General features: G+C 45.6%; 1 protein-coding gene across 9 annotated transcripts in view; it reads right to left on the bottom strand.

Moving 5' to 3' along the window:
- Positions 1-16,600, bottom strand: part of LOC127072758 (serine/threonine-protein phosphatase 4 regulatory subunit 1-like) — a 113,261-nt gene that overhangs the window by 25,832 nt on the left and 70,829 nt on the right. Inside the window, exon 1 of one of the 9 annotated variants that reach the window (XM_051013450.1) lies at positions 8,699-15,058. The exons of 7 other annotated variants lie outside the window; for them this stretch is intronic. The gene's annotated coding sequence lies outside the window, so the exon portion shown is untranslated. Of the gene's footprint in view, positions 1-2,443; positions 5,490-8,698; positions 15,059-16,600 lie in introns of those variants that run through there. One more of the 9 variants, XM_051013449.1, reaches the window with a different exon arrangement.

Raw genomic sequence — 16,600 nt, 5'->3', positions numbered from 1 at the left:
GGAATTAGAATCATCAAAGTAGACCAGATAGATTCCTCGTTAAACAAAATATTGGCAAGATCTTGGCGCATTCGAAGCAACGTCGATTTCGAGCACAGAGATTGATATATGGAAATTAGCAAGGTGAAGTATCTCGAGAGAGTTTCTCGGAGAAGCGAAGAGGAGAAGGAGAGAGAGAGAGAGAAGAATATAGAGACAAGAGGGTCAGTAGCTCCGCGTTCTCATGCATTCCGCTCTGTCATGGCGGCTGGCGGCTCAGACGCTTCGACTCTGTCCTCCTCGCACCCACGGCAGCACGGAGCATCGCACCGAGAATCGGTGGTGGGGTACTCGAGGTTGGTGGGGGGAGTGGGTCCCGTCGGCGAGAGCGCGCACTAAATGCTCCTCGCTCTCACGCTGCCCCGCTTGCTTCCCCACCCTGGCCCCGCCGCTATGGCCCCGCTTACCCCCTCCTTCATACCTTCTTCTCCACGACGGTGGCCCCGGGGCCCTTCAGCAGCGCGACGTAAACAACGACGCGAGCGGCCCGTACTCTCCTTCAACGATTCGCGCACCTATGAAGGCGTTCCTTCGATATACGGGCTTTGCCCTAATGTCGCTCGACTTTTATTTATATATATATATATTTTTTTGCTGTCATCCCTTTTTGTTGTATTTATTTATTTATTTATTTATTTATTTACTTATTAATTTACTCATTTACTTTTTCTTCGGATTATACCGGTCGACGATACGGCAAGTATAAAAAGAAGAACCGATGAAATCGTAATGGCAAGAAGAGGTATGCAAGTTCGACGCCCTTCGACACCATAATTTGCAACGCTGAGAGGTTGATGTACCGCGAGTTCAACGTCCATGTGCCCAAGAAGTTCTTCTCCTGTCCTTTGCGACTCACTCATCCTTTCAAAGAGACGTAAACACGATCGACGTCATCTTGGCAAGATCGTAAAATACAAACACGCGCGACTCTTTTATATCGTTGCGTCGTCGTCACCGATCCTACTACCTACTTCGTGTTTAATCAGTCTGCCTTTGTCCAACGAAAATATCTTGCTATAGTACTTTCGGAGAGATTCGCGTCGCGTTTTCCCGGGATCGGTCATGTACGAGTGTTGTAGCTTTGTTGGCATTGCTACAGCTCGGTGTTGTTCTCTCTCTACGATATAGAATACGCGAGAAAATATTTCAATTTTTTGGACATCGTCCAATCGAAATTTCTACAAATTTTCGTCGTCGAGGATCGATTAGTACTTTAATGTTTCTTTTCTTTCTCTTTTTCTTTTATTATTCCAAAGTATGTTTGAAAGAAGACTAATAACGATACGAAAAATATTTAAATCAGCGAGTCGGCGAGGAAGATATCTATTTGCGTTTAACTTGCTAAAAAGGAGGTCGGTAACTTTATCGGTTTAAGGACACGATGAATAAAGAGTAAGAGAGAAAGAAATGACGAAGTAAAAGAGACAAGATCTTCACTAAAGCGCGAGCGCCAACGATAAAGCAGGGAGAGAGGGCACATGAATGCCTCGTGTTATGCGCCGTATGTTTGCACATGCGCGGGAGCGATGAACTTGAGAAGATTTCTCTCTCTTCCTCTCCGTCCTTCTCTTTCCCCCTTTTTCTCTCTTCCTCCCTCTTTTCCCTTCGCTTCTTCTTTCTATAATAGTTCGCCGAGTTTCTGGACTGGTAAGATCGCGACAAATCGAGCGAGCTCGATGGAATTCTTACTCGCAACATAAATGAAGATATAGACAAGAAATGTTTATAAACATTAACGAAAGATCCAACAAGATATTATTTGCGACGTAATGTTGATGTAATTTCGTCGAGAAAAGAAAGAAAGAAAGAAAGAAAGAAAGAAAGAAAAAAGAGAAACGTTCGAGACTCGACGACTACGTGCTCGTAAACAAGCTCGTCGAGTGGGTCGTAATCGATGCGTAGGTTTCCTTTCGAAAAGAATTCAGGACTCACGAAGGTATCATTATTGACGAAAACTTGTAGTAGTGCGGGCAATGAACGGAGAAAGATCGAGATACGAGCTCGATCGAGCTTTGGCATTATAAGGGCGGTACCTCCTATGAGCGTTATTTCTTTCTCTATCATACTTATCTACATCGTTTCACTTTTCTTCGTTTACGCCTGCTCGGCCGAACGGTATACGTCCGCGCGGTGCGCACTCACTCGCTTCCAGAGCGGGCCGTCGAACCTGGAACGCTGCTCGAGTGAAACAGAAAGAGAGAGAGAGACAGAGAGAGAGAGAGACAGAAAGAGAAAGAAGGAGGAGCTAGGGCCCGTATTATGGGAACACACACGGCCGAACACGTGTGTCTCACTTCCTGCGGCGGGCCGGAAGTCTCTATAGTACTATGGCGCACCGTAGTGTAGCGTGACCACGCTACAAGGGCCATTACTACCTCAATGGCAAAAAGAATGGTCCAATTACCGGTTAAAGTCACGTCGCTCGTCGTTACTCCTTTAATACGCTTTCCGTGCGGTGACGAGTCACTCGAAGACGCTAGCTCGTTTCTTCCATTTTCCAGTCCACCTCTTCTTCTTCCGTTTTCTTATCTTCAATTTTTCTCCTTCCTCTTCTTCTTCTTCTTTTTTTTCAAAGGGAGCGAAAGAAAAAAAAAAAAAAAGAAACCCGAAAGCAAAGAAATCCGGCATTCGTCATTATCGTCTTGCTCACGGGCAACGCACATATTTAGTTCGTGAACGGATCGGTCTCGACGTCGGCGGAACGATTTCCGGTGAGCGGAAGTCCGTTGCGGCAAATTCGTACGATTTTACGACGCTCCTCTTCCGTCTTTTCCGCTTTTTAACCGATTCGTTCGCTTTGTTCATTTTGTCTATGTCGTTAAAAGATATACCGGATGGCACACGACGGACGACGATGACAACGATCGACGACGACAACGACAACGAGAACGACGACGACATCGAGACGGCAACGTTGAAGAACGATCACTGAACGTGTTTCCTCCGTTCTCTCGATTAAACGTTCGCGCGTAAAGTTGTTATCCAGTCGTGACGCAGCTCGCGCACGCGCGCCTGCGCGTCGTTCGTATAGAAAAAGGACGCCGCTTCCCTCTCTTCTTCGCGACTGCAACGAAGAGTGGGATAAAGAAGGAAAAAGAACAAACACGACCGCACCGCACGACGGTCGGTGCCACACTGAGAGTGATTGCTTGCGCGTCACGCTCACGGGAGCGCGCAGACGCGGGCTGCGCGGTAGCTACTGCGCACGACGCGCCAACCCGCGTTCGCACACACGCAAGCGCCCTGCCATTGCTGCCGCCGACGCGCGCGCGCGACCCTACGCGATGTTCCTCGCGTCGTCGTCGTCGTCGTCATCGTCATCGTCTTCGTCTTCTTCTTCTACTTCTTCTTCTTCTACTTCTTCTTCTTCTTCTTCTTCTTCTACTTCTTCTTCTTCTACTTCTACTTCTACTTGTTCTTCTTCTTCTTCTTCTTCTTCTTCTTCTTCTTCTTCTTCTTCTTCTTCTTCTTCTTTCTTCTTCTTCTTCTGCGTCGTCGACGTCGTAGACGTCGTTTGAGACGCGAAGAGGACGCTCAGGAAGGGGAAAGGAGTGAGAAAGAGAAAGAGAGAAAGAGATACAGAACGAAAGAGAAGGGGGCGAAGAGACCCGTTAGTTCTCAGAAGCGGACCGCCGGCGCTCGCCGCCAAACAGACCTGCAACCACGTACCCAACGTGGTGGTTGCCGATCTTCCTGCCCTGATGCTGTGTACTGCCAAGTTCGACGTGTCTTCTTGCACGTGAGAGGATGTAGAGAAGAGAGAGAAAGAGAGAGAAAGAGAGAGGGAGAGAGAGAGAACGAAAAAATGACGGAGGGTGGAAAGGAGGGAGAGAGAGAGAGAGAAAGATGTTTGTTCCTCTGTTTACCAGAACGAAGAATTCCGAAGGAAAATTCTTTAAACGAAAGAAAAGACAGGGAGAATTATTTATTTATCAATTTTTCTTTTTTCAGATGAGTCAAGAATATTTAGAAAAATCTTTTATGAATTTTCAAAAGTGCCGATTTTTCGGGGGTAGAACGGTAAGGGAAGAATGGAATGCGCTATGGCAAATAAGACAGGCATCGCTCGATTTTTCCCTTCTTCGAAAAAAGGACGAATTTTTACAATGCCCGGTAAGAGGGTAGAACCTCGACGACGTAGGGTGTTTTCGCTGAATTTCGGAATGGTCAAAGATCGAGCGTTTTCGTGGAAGGGAAACGCTTTCATATAAAAGAAGGAAAGCGTATCGTGGGCGGCGCATTCGTTGAACGAAAAAAATGACACTGAGCTTTTCTCACTCTCTCGTGATCTTTCTTTCTTTCCCTGTTTCTCTTTTTCGTAGCGTGGGATCGAACGATAACGATCCCATTGCTTTTCGAAAGAAAAGAATTTCCTTTTTCGTTCATCCTTTTTAGCGTTAACTTTGAAATCGAGGAACGCGTAGTACGTCGCGATGACGGTGAAAGGAAGAAAATGTTAAAAGATGGTCGCTTGATATGCAAGCTGTTGCTGTGGACGAGGATACTTAACTATCGTCAGTGGTGCGCCACGCAAGAGGAACGTACGACGACGGTCATTAAGGTCAGTGGCGTAGTGATCAACGAAAGGTCTACATTCTCCTTTGAAGCAACACGACGACTCGTTGAAACGGTAACGTCGTCGGTACGAGTAACGTCACGCGAAATACGCTGCTCGAAGGACGCCGGAATTATATCTGAGAGAAGGAACGAAAGCGTACCGACCGCGTCGTACGCGTAGTAATTAAATGTGTGGCAGGTAACGCGGATAAAATTAATTGATTCTACGCCAAGAATTATAACGGCCATAAATAACGTTCAACGCTTGTAAGCTCGTAGGTTCTGAGCGTTATTGTAACGGGTCCGAGCGTATAGGTCCGAACATGAGAGACGATGGTGGGCGGGTTGCGCGGTCTAACGCGAATTAAAGATCGAAGAATCTCATTTCGATTATTAATCGCTTCGATTAATCTTTGGAGCGGAGAGCGTCGCGGCGACGTCTCCATTTCTCTTTTGGTTCTTCGCAAGCGTCGAATATAAGCGTCAAGTATCGACATCGACGGTGGTCCTTCTCTTCATCCTCTACCTTTTCTCCTTCTCCTTCCTCTTCGCCCCTTCTCTCCTTCGCTCCTTCTCTCTTCTTTATGTTTTCGTTCGAATTTGGTCGGTGCGACGCCAGTGTGTCGCGGAGGCGCACCTAACCTATAAAGAGACACGAAAACGTGACGGAATGCGCGCGAAGCGAAATGTCCGCGCGACGAAGCGCACCGCTACCACCTCCTCCTTCTCCTCCTCATCCTTTCCTCGTGCTTTTCTTAATTACCGATCCGTTTCACGGTGATCCTCGGTAAGGCGGCTCTCGCTTGGGTGGGGTCTTATAAACGTAAACGAGCCGCGGCCGCGAGCTTTAGACTCCCCGCTCCCTTTTTCAGAAGACCTCCGAACTTCCACCCCTCCTCCTCCTCCGCCTCTTCCTCCATCGTCGTTATGGGAAAGAACGCGAACGCACCGAGAGAAAGGAAGAAAGAGATTCGTCGCGTCCCGCGTGGGACGAGCGTGTAAAGCCGGATCGAGTGAACCGCTCGATGAATCACTTGAGATCTCTCTCTCTCTCTCTCTCTACCTCTATCTATCTATCCCTCTTTCTCTTCTTTTCCATCTTTCCAGCCTCCGTTTACACCTGACTCGATCAAGAGGTGCGCGCGCGTACTACACTTTTTCTGATTTCTCTCTTTCTCTCCTCTATAGGATAAGATAGATAGATCTCGCATCGACCTTCTCATCTCTCCTACGTTCGTGATAGTTCTTCTATCTTGGAATTTCTACCATTAACGGGAAGAACGAAAATTGCAACAGGTAGCTCCTTCTCGAGCGGGAAGTCAAAGCGGAAGAGGAGGGAGATGAGAGACAATGGAAACGGTAAAGTTCCGGGGAAACAAAATCGAGAAATGGTGCGCGCGACGTTGAGCGTACTACGTGGACTATGCGTATAATTACCGAAAGCGTGTGCCTGCTTCCGCAGGGAAAAAGAGAGGATAGAGAGAGAAAGGGGGAATGAGAGCGAAAGAGAAAAAGAGTGGGAGAGGCAGAGGGTGGGAGAGTGGGAGAAAGAGAGAGAGAGAGAAAGATAGAGAGGGTCTTTTACCCGTGGGGCCAATCACGAGGACTCGTGGCGCCTTAATTGGTACTCGCACGCGTGGCTCGGGCTTAAGAGGCAGGGGCAGATGCATCCCGAAGACGTTCACAACAGGAAATTCCTCCTCCGCGTCGCTGCCTCTGTCTCTGTTTCTATCTTTCCCTCTCGTCGATCCCTTCTTCTCTTGGTTTCTTCGCGTGGAAGAGATACATGCGACGGTATGTTGTTTTCTCTGTCTCCCTCTCGCTCTTTCCTTCCGTCTTTACGACTACTCTTTCGTCTCGTGACTCCCGTGCGGTCTACCTCGTCTTTTTTTTTTCTTTTTCTTTTTCCTTTTCCCTTCCTTTTCTCCTTCTTCTTTTTCTTTTTCTTTTTCTTTTTCTTTTTCTTCCTTCGTGTAGAGGAAGAGCGGAATGCAGAAATAGATATCCGAGGTGTGACGCGTTTATTCGGCCGTTGAGACTCGGTGAATGGACCGCGTGAATTGCGATGCGCTCGAGCGCGCGCGAATGTAATCGTAGATAGACTCACAAGAGCAAACATAGAAAAAGAGAGAGAGAGAGAGAGAGAGAAAAAGAGAAATACAATTCAAATCGTCAAGCGTAGAATTAATGAAATATTTCATTCGAGAAGTATTATAACATCGTTAGATGACAAACATAGGAACTTGGAATGCACAGTTTAGAAATGAAACTCGGCGAAATTGAAATCGTCTGACGTCAAAGATTACATACACGTGCGGTATATCTGATGCATGAATGAATTATGCTCGACTCAGTTTCCATTCTCACGTTACCAATGGAACGCGTTGATTAAAAATTAAATGAGTCGTTTGGTCCCGATAGTCCTTAGCTGATACAAATGCCTAAAAATTATTGATTCTCAAGGACGAATTATCTCGACGAACTACACCACTAAAACCATATAATATCTCACGATAAAATTATTTCTCGGGAATACCACGACGATAATTTTTCGCGTGGTACGTCATTTTATTAAAATCGCGTTTCTCAAAGCACAGAAATAGAAAACGTTGTTCTAATTAATCCGTAACGATTATCGACGTAAATCTTATAAAAGAGAAAGAGTGATGGTAGAAACGACTCGACGGAGGAAGTTTCGTGAATGAACCGCGGAAAAGTGTCAATGAGTGCAATTATTATTGCAGGAGAAGGCGTGCGCATGCGTTCGCCGCTGACTCGTCGATATCCGTGCGCTTGTATGAGTGCGTGAGCGCGCGAAATAAGAGAAAGAGGGAGGAGAGAATGTGCCTACGTGTGCGCGTATACGAAGCGATGTTACGTCAGTGAGTATATGTATCCGTAGAGGTCCGACAAACGTGACTCATACGTCAATACCACGGGGCTTTGCACTTGGGAAGTGTAATAATAATGCGCCGTTACGACACACCTTTAAGAACTTCGTTCGTTCTTTACGTACTCGTTCGTTCGAATTCGAGAAGGGTTAAAGAAAGAAGAAAAGAGAAGAAAAACGAGAGAGAGAGAGAAAGATGGGGAGAGGGAGAGAGGGAGAGAGAGAGAACGGAATCGCAGACGCAACGAAACGCGTTGGTCCGTCGTTCAGGCTTAAGAAAATCCATTGGCGCCCTCTCGTGCACGCGCACGCGAGAATGTATGCCCGTGTGTGCGGTAGACCATTCTCTTTCTCTCTCTCTCCCCTCCTTCTCATTCTCTTTCTCTCTCTCTTTCTTCCGCACGAGGATGGATACGATGGCAGGCGAGGAGAATACGTTGACGCTCCGCATGAATGTACCGCGCGTACGTACGCGTACGTACGACGACGACGTGCACGTTTACGGCGTGCATTCATAAACTGCCAGACACGTAGCGTGCGCGTGCGCAGCAAGTCGCCTCCTTTACAACTTTCTCCTACCTCTTTTCTTCCACGCACACACATAGAGACACACTTGCCGTACACACGAATGAGAGACCGTGTGAGTATATAGAAGAGACGAATGCACATGCCGAGGGAGAGAGAGGGGGAGGGATGGAGGGAGAGAGAGAGAGAGAGAGAGAGAGAGAGAAAGGGCTACGGCAGCACCCTTCTTGCTTCCTGCTCGTAACGCCACTGCTACCTCTTCCTCCTTCACCTCCTCCACTTCGTCATTCTCCTTCTCAACATTCTCTGACGCTCCGCGCGCGCTCGATTCACCCCCTCGAACGTAGTAGTATTTTTGTAGCACACGTTAAACTACCGTCAAGCTGAACGTGGACGTCTCCACGAGAACTTCCATCCTTTCATAAAAAGGATGTAAATCTATCCTGCCCTAATTTTCTATTTCTCTTTTTTTTTCTTGTCAATTCGTCGAACCTATCCTATAGTGATATCGAGCTTCAAATATCATAAGAGCAATTATCGAGGAGAAAAATTTTGACGATATTGTTCTCCCATCGGATATAAAGAAAAGTTTTGCGAGATCGACAAAACAAAACAAAACAAAACAAAAATGAGAAAGAAAGAAAGAAAGAAAGAAAGAAAGAAAGAATGAAAGAAAAAGAGGCGTACTTATTCCTCCCCCACTCGTACTTGTCGTCTCCTCAATGTTGCTCCGTCGAGAGAAAGAGAGACTGGGCTCGCTTTCTGCGTCGCAGAAGTCGCAAAGAGGCAGGGCGCGGTGGAGAGCTGGCGGCGAAAGTTGCGCGCGGGGTCAACGGAACCGCCGGAAGTCGTCGGTGCCCAGGGTCGTCGGCGATTCTCAAATTGGTGCCCGCTCTCGCCCCTCGCGCTCTCTTTCTCTTCGTCTCGCACGGAGCGGCACGACTCCTCTCTGTAAACAGGCCACGTAATCCCCTACACCCACTTTTTCCTCCCGTCTAAATCTGTCTCATCGAAATGCGTCCGACGACGAACGGAAACCGTCCTATCCCCACCACTTTCCTTCTTTCTCTCTCTTTCTCGTTAATTTCTTGCCTTTTCAACATTCTCTCTCTCTCTCTGTCTCTCTCTCTTTCTCTCTCTTTGTCCATTTGCCTGTCTGTCTGTCTCTCTCTCTCTTTCTCTTTTCCTCGTATTTCATCAACATTTCAACTAGAATTCTCAAATAGAAGTACATGAATTTTCTATAATAAATTCGCAAACGAATGGAAGTACGGAGCAGAAAGCAAATCGTTAATAAGAACTGGAATGAACGGCGAAAGGTTAAAAGCGTGGAACGATTCGAATGCGTTGGAAGTCGTGTGTGGGTCGTTGTCTCTTTTTCTCTAAGAGCGTAGGGTGCTCTCTCAAGTCGTTCCTATTAAAACGCTTTGGACGAAAGATGTTGAATCCATCGATGGAACGTATCCTTTTTGCATATGTAAAATACGTAATACCTACATATTTCGTGGAATGTTTTACGCGCAACGATGTCCTACGAAGAAGAAAAAAAAAGAAAAAAAGGAAGAGAAGAAGACGAAGAAGAAGAGAAAAAAGAAAGGAAAAAGAAGAAGAAGAAGAGCCAAAGAGAACTTGCGTTTGGTCGTGTGTTGGACCGGAAGCGGGAGTATCCGGCCAGACTCGTGTGGGCTTCTCTACGCGACTCGCTACTCTCCTTTCCTCCCTCTATTTCCTTCTCCCTCTTTCTTTCCTTCGTGTTTCTTCTTCCTCTTTCTCTGTCTCTTTCTCGTTCTCTGTCAGCCTTCGCTTTTACGGCGTTCTCTATTATAGTATCTTCCTTTCTCGTTCACGAGACGGCTAGAACGCGATTCGAATGCGGTCGCGTTCATTATACGTTCTTCTAACCGATCGATCCGATCGAACTCTATCGAAAGTTTATTCTGCTGCATTGCGAAGTTAACAAAGTCACAAAATACATATATGTATATATATATATATACACGCGTGTACATAGAGAAATTTATCTCTAACTTTAGAAGAGAGTTATTAAAAATTGTACGTTCGAAGTTGCTTGGAAAGATTTGAAAAGTTTGAGGAAAGGAATTAGAAAAGAAGAATGCGAGAAAGGCGACAGAACGACGGCTGCCGGCAACAAGGATGGAGGGTGTCGGGCCAGAATGCTTCGATATATTCGAGCGCATAGATAAATAAATTACATATGTGAGTCCACAGACGTTCCATTCCCTCGTTTCTTCTTCCTATCTGGTGCCCTTGCACCGTCTCTCTTTCCTTTCTCATCGTGCGATGATACCGCCGATCCGAAATCCCCATTCAAGAGTCTAATTTATATTGAAGAATTCCGAAGAGGCCAAACCGAGGTGTCGATCTTTGAGGCGCCGCCGTTTAAGATGCATTATGCTGGCAGTCGGTCGACAATAGGTGCGAGAAGGAAGGAAAGAGAAAGAGAGAACGAGAGAGAGAAAGAGAAAGAGAAAGAGAGAGTAAAAAGAAAAAGAAAAGAGAAGGTAGATGAGGGTGATCTTGACGTTGTGGAGAACGTGAGAGAAACAAGACCGAAATCATCGAAAGGAAAAGAGAAAGATAAAGCGAAAGAGTTAACGGAGCGACGAGGAGGAAGGGAGACAAGTAGAGAGGGCAAAGACGGTGAGGTAAAGAGGGGGAACTAGTCCCAGACCCAATATGATAATTGAGTATGGAGAACGACGTGACCGTAGCACCTTGTAGGCCTTCTTCTAGCCATTGTGGCATCCGACTGTCGGGACCACCTCGTGAACGCATCGAGTTTGTACGTGAAAACATCAAAGGCCCTGCCTTTTACTCTCCACCCTCCCTTCTCTCTTTCCCTCTTGCGTCCAATCGACTTTTAGCCGTCGTCTTCTTCTTCTTCTTCTTCTTCTTCGTCGTCGTCGTCGTCGTTGTCGACTCGACGTCCTTCCTTCGGCCCCCGTTTGCTCTTATTTCATTATGTTCGCCCACACGAGTAAAGAGAGAGAGAGAGAGAGAGAGAGAGAGAGAGAGAGAGAGAGAGAGAGAGAGAGAGAGAGAGAGAGAAAGAGAGAGGAGAAACGTATAGGAACGACGGATGCGCCGCGAGTGTTTTCCGAGGCTTCGTGCCTTCGCGTTTGTTTTTCCACAGTTTCCGGCTCTCTCTTTCTCTCGCTCTTTACAACGCCATACCATAAACGCGCGCGTTTACGCGCCGTGGATCATCTTCCGCGATATAAATTTGGTATACGAGCTTGTCGACCGACGTAAGGGATAAGAAAAAGAAAAAGAGGGAGAGAGAGAATGAGAATGAGAAAGAGAGAGAGAGAGAGAGAGAATGGATAGAGAGCAAAGAAAGAGAGCTGATAAATTCGTAACATTTATTCCTGTAAATTGCGTCCGTTGCTTTTTGCTAACTTAACAGAGTCGGCTTTTTCCCTCTAGCTTTCCTCCTCCCTCTCTCCTTCTCTCTCTTACTCTCTTTTTCTCTGTCTTTTAAAATTTCCGGATAGAATAAATTCGTAAATCGATACGCGTACGTGGGAGGGGCCCCCATGAGAAAAGGAAGGCACAAAGCATCGAATATCGTCGAGGGAGAACCCTTTTGTCGAAACCACGAGGACGACGTCATGATGATGTTGTGGCGGGATAAAAAACGCATCGAACGGGATAGTCAAAATATAACGCTACGCTTCCTTTTTCAATGGACGAATGATGATAGCTATCTCTATCTTTCGAGAGACTTATCTTGCCGATGTTAAGATCGCGAATGTATTACTTTCTGTGAATGTACTGTTCTACAAACTCTATCGTACCAGATGAAAAAGAAAGACAGACGATAGTTTTGCCTCGTACAACTGCTAAATGGAAACATTGTGCAATCGGCGCCGCAGCATTACTCGTCGCGTCCTCATCGAAGTGTCAGCGATAATCATCTCGGCATTTCTATTTCTATCTGTTATGTCTACCTTTGAATCATCGCTCGTTCAATCGATCAATTATAAATCGAATTCACTGGGGAGAGAATTGCTGACATCGATTATAACGAGTAAAGACAAAGGTAAAACGAGTAAGCACGAAAGACAGAGACAGACAGAGAGACAGACAGAGAGAGAGAGAGAGAGAGAGGGAAAGAGAAAATCATTGTAGAATAATTAAAGCGTACGATATATCAGAAGAAACGTCGAATATTCCACGATGCGTTCCGTTCCAATTAAAGTCCATAATTCCTTGGCAGCATTGGTATCGTTCGAATCGACCTCGGCGAGCTCCCGCGAGCCCGTATCATATCGCGCACTCTCGACGATCGTTAATATTACTCTCGGAATGCCGAGAGCATCGCGGTGCATCATCCGCGTGCCCTCGTGCTCTCATCGTACACGGCTAACCGCATTTGTGGAATGCATCGCTGCTTAATCGTCGCCACTTCCCTTTGAACCGGTAATTCGTCTATCGCCTTGTAGCGCCGCTTATGTTCAGAATCTCGAATCGTGCACTGCTGCGTTGGCGTGCGCCGAATTCAATTTGATACGGTGCATCCCCCCGAGAACATAATGTAGTTAATCGCCGTCACTATATCTCGTTCCTTCCTAGCTCGATACGTCGAGGCATCGTCGACAGAAACGCCAAACTAAACTCTCTCTAAAACGTTAAGAACCCGAACGGAGACGACTCTATTTACTCTGCCTTCATATTCTTTCTTTTTCTACTAACGAAATACGTCTTGTCGAATATACGCGATCGAATTTTTTATATTCGCGAGTGAGTCGAAGGATATCATTGTATCGGAAGATTCAAAGTCGTGCCACTTTCCTATTTATGTTTAGAGAAACTAGTAAAGGTTGATACGAGCGATCAGATATCCCTGGCGAAATACACTGACCTGTAAGGATACATCGGAACCAAACGAGTGAGTGTTCACGCATCTTCTGTGTGGCTGGTAAAGAAGGAACAGGAGATAAAGAGAAAGAAGAGATGAGTCGAAGGAGGAGGGATGGAATGCATCTTCGAGTATCCATCTACGGGGCGTCTCTGCCTACTCGTATGTATGCACCGACATTGGAAAGAAACTGAGTACGAGAAAGAGAGAGAGAGAGAGAGAGAGCGATATTTTTCTTTCTCTCTCTTTTCCTTTCTTCCTACATTCTCTCTCTCTCTCTCTGTCTCTGTCTCTGTCTTTCGTGGAGCACAACAAACAGACGCCGCCTCGTAATTTGTTTTCATACGTTTGCGCTGTTTGCCAGTTTACGCCTCCTCCTTCTCTCCACCTTCTTCGTGATCGGTCGCCCTTCTTTTTTTCCTCGCACTCTTTGTCTTTCTCGACGTTGGCAAACGAAACTCGAATCGCCCGCAGAGAGACAGACCATGCTTGATACCATAATCTCAGCCGTGCCAAAAAATATAAAGAAATAGAGGGAGACGATCGATCAGAATCTAAAACGACTATCCTTAGACGATCCTATAAACGATACGATACATTTTCTACGTTATCCAAATGATCAGAGTAAATCGTCGCGATTCGTTCAACCGCTGCGTCGTCACCGTATAAGAAACGTTCGTACGATTAGTTAAGAGTAGCGTTCGTATTCGTGCGCATGAACGAACAAGGCTACGCTGCCTTTCACGTCGTTTTCTGTGAACCGAGTACCTGTCGACAGTCGAGAGGAAGAGAGGACCGCCTCCTCTTCTCTTCCTCCTCCTGTCAACGAGTAATACAGACTTCAAAAAATCACGAGCTTCTTCTTTTCGAAGAAACTCGCGAAATGTTTCTTTTCTTGTAATCGACGAAAAAAATTTCATAGTAATTCATAAGTAGAATACGAAGAAATAAGAAATGGAATCAAATAAAAGAAGAAAAAGAAAGATACAAACACACACACACATATATATATAATTTTTACGATAGCAGAACTTTGAGTTGAGAAAGTGAAAACAACTCTCTTATCTAACTAACAAAATAAGTGTTTATTTTAACTACTCGCTCTATTTCTCGTACAACCTGCTCTCTCTCTACTTCTCGATACACTCTGCTCTCAATCACTCATCGTTCATCCCTTCTTTCGCCTCACGCTTTGTCTTGGCCTACCATTTCCGTTCCAATTCCGCATGCATTCTCACATTCTTACATTAATCGCTCCTCGCAAACATTCGATAGAACCTCGTACGTATCATGAATCAACATTCACGTTGCTTTCGACCAATCGTTCTCTCAAACAAAACACACTTACAACCACAGTTCTCGAGTCGAAAGACATAAGTCAAGGATACTTAATTCGCGCGTCGCCAATCTACCAAATACACACACATACATATATATATACAGAGAGACAGAGAGAGAAGAAGTGTATGTGTGTGTGTGTGTGAGAGAGAGAGAGAGAGACAGAGAAATCGAAGGTTTGAGATGAGAATACGAGGGTGATTTTCCGAGGTTTTCATTGGGCCCGCCATCGATCTCACCCTTTCGATAGTGGCAGCCATTTAGGAATCTTCTATCCGACGTGTACGCTCGCGCGCGCGCGCTCGCTCGCTCTTCGATTTCCAAAGAGTAAGGGTGTGCGTTCAAGTGTAGCTGATAGGAAGCAAACCCTTTGCCCCCACCCTTTTGCCTGGCTCGCGTCGAGGACCACCACCCTCACCGCGCGATTTCGTCTGGAGACCCCTTCGCGAGAGATAAATCGAATTAAGTAGCGAAGCCGAGCCACCTGCTTTCGGTGCTTCAAAATCGAACGGAATCTACGAATGAGGAGGAGGAACGGTTTCTTGCACAGCCAAGAAAACCCTTCGATTCGACGACGATTCGAGAAAGCGAATGAATGCGATGGGCGAGATTTAAAAGAACGATTGGATAACGATTGGAAAAACGTTAGACGTTCCTTGAATTCGAGTTGGAATACTATTGGACGCGTGAAAAAAAAATGGAAAAGAAAGGGCTACTCCTTAAGCCTCTCATAATTGAATTATAAATTCGACGAGATGGGGAAAAGGGAGGAAGAAGAAGAAGAAGAAAAAAAGAAAGAAAGAAAGAGAAGAGAAGAAGAAGAGGAGAAAAAGAGAAAAGTAAAGAAAGAAAAAAAAACAAAACGGTAAAAAAAAAAGAGAAGAAAGAAAGAAAACAAACGTTTCGCGAATGATAGAGAAATCATGGATACGCTTCGATTTAATTGAGAAACCGAATGAAATCGATCAATCTTTGAAATTACAAAGTGCAGAACAGAGATGTCGTTTGCTAATTAAAATTAAGTACCCCCAACCTGCCCCTTTCCGCTGGATAAACGTATTATAAACGAAGAAATATCGTTAAATCGAATTATCGAGGAATACGCTTTTACGAATAAAGTCCCATCAACGTGAACGATCACTTCGTTCCATCTTCGCTTTGTCTCGTGATATCATCGATGCTTTATCGAACTCTTCCACCATGGTGCTCCTCCGATATTCGTTCCTAAAACACGTCGGCGAGCTTTGCTTACAAAACCCGGAGACACGTAGCAAAGTCCACTCTCGCGCGATCGGATATTCACGAAGTCGAGATTCGAGTTAATCGTAGGATCGAAAGAAGGATCGTAATGAGCGGGAGAAAGAGAGATGGACAAGAAACGACTGGTCGAAGGAGACAAGGGTGAGAAGAAGAGAATAAGAGAATGTAAGAGATAGAAAGATAGCGACCGAGAGAGAGAGAGAGAGAGAGAGAGAAAGAGAGATCTTTGGTTAGAGAGAAGCACTACAGCGGCGCCCCGGGGCCATCCATCATCCCAATAATTGCTTCCCTTCCCATCATATAATTCCTATAGAACCCTCTCCTCTGGTCCTCCCTTGGCCCGCACCTCTATCTCCTTTTCCTCCTCGCACCCCTCACCCTGTAGTAACACCCGCCTCAAGAGCTGGAAGGGATATCACACCCGCCGTTCTCTCACACTCATCCTCTCTTCCACTCCCCTTTCTTTCATCTCACCCTTGCCCCTCCTCTCCTTCCCTACCACCCTGCTCTCTTTCCACCTTTCGCTTGCCTTTGAAGACCCAGGAAAATGGAAGCTCACGAAATTTCCGTCTAATTTTTCAAAACAAGAATGACGATAAGGCCAGGATGAGAAGAAAGGATACGAGAGGAATTTCTTATTCCTTAGTTTTTTTTTTTTCCTTTTTGTTTCCTCTTCTATCGAAACTAAAGTTTACATAGAACGTAGAAAGTGCTAATTTGGAAAATAAGTTGTAACGATAATGTCTGGTTCATTAATCGTTATCCTGAGATATTTCGTGATTATGAAACGGTGACAAGGAAAAGGTAAGCTAATAGTTCTGTGGTCGCGAATCACGGTTACGGAGAATAACGGACGATCTAACAAGTAAAGCCCTTTTGGATTCCGAGAAACATAAACACTCTACGTTGAAATTTTCACAACACTCGACCTATCGTTACACCGTTTAATTCTTTATACTAGTATGCTGAGAAAAAAAAAGGAAAAGGAAAGAGAAAAAGAAAAAGAAAAGTTAGCGTGCAAACTCTAGTAATTTTGTTGCTCGATACTCCCTCCCTCTCAACATTGTTGGAACAAGCCAAGCAAACACACTAAGATTAGTCTAAGTGAG

Source organism: Vespula vulgaris, chromosome 2 (assembly GCF_905475345.1).
Source record: "Vespula vulgaris chromosome 2, iyVesVulg1.1, whole genome shotgun sequence".
NCBI classification, from domain to species: Eukaryota; Metazoa; Arthropoda; class Insecta; order Hymenoptera; family Vespidae; genus Vespula; species Vespula vulgaris.
This window is presented reverse-complemented; position numbering and strand designations above follow the sequence as displayed.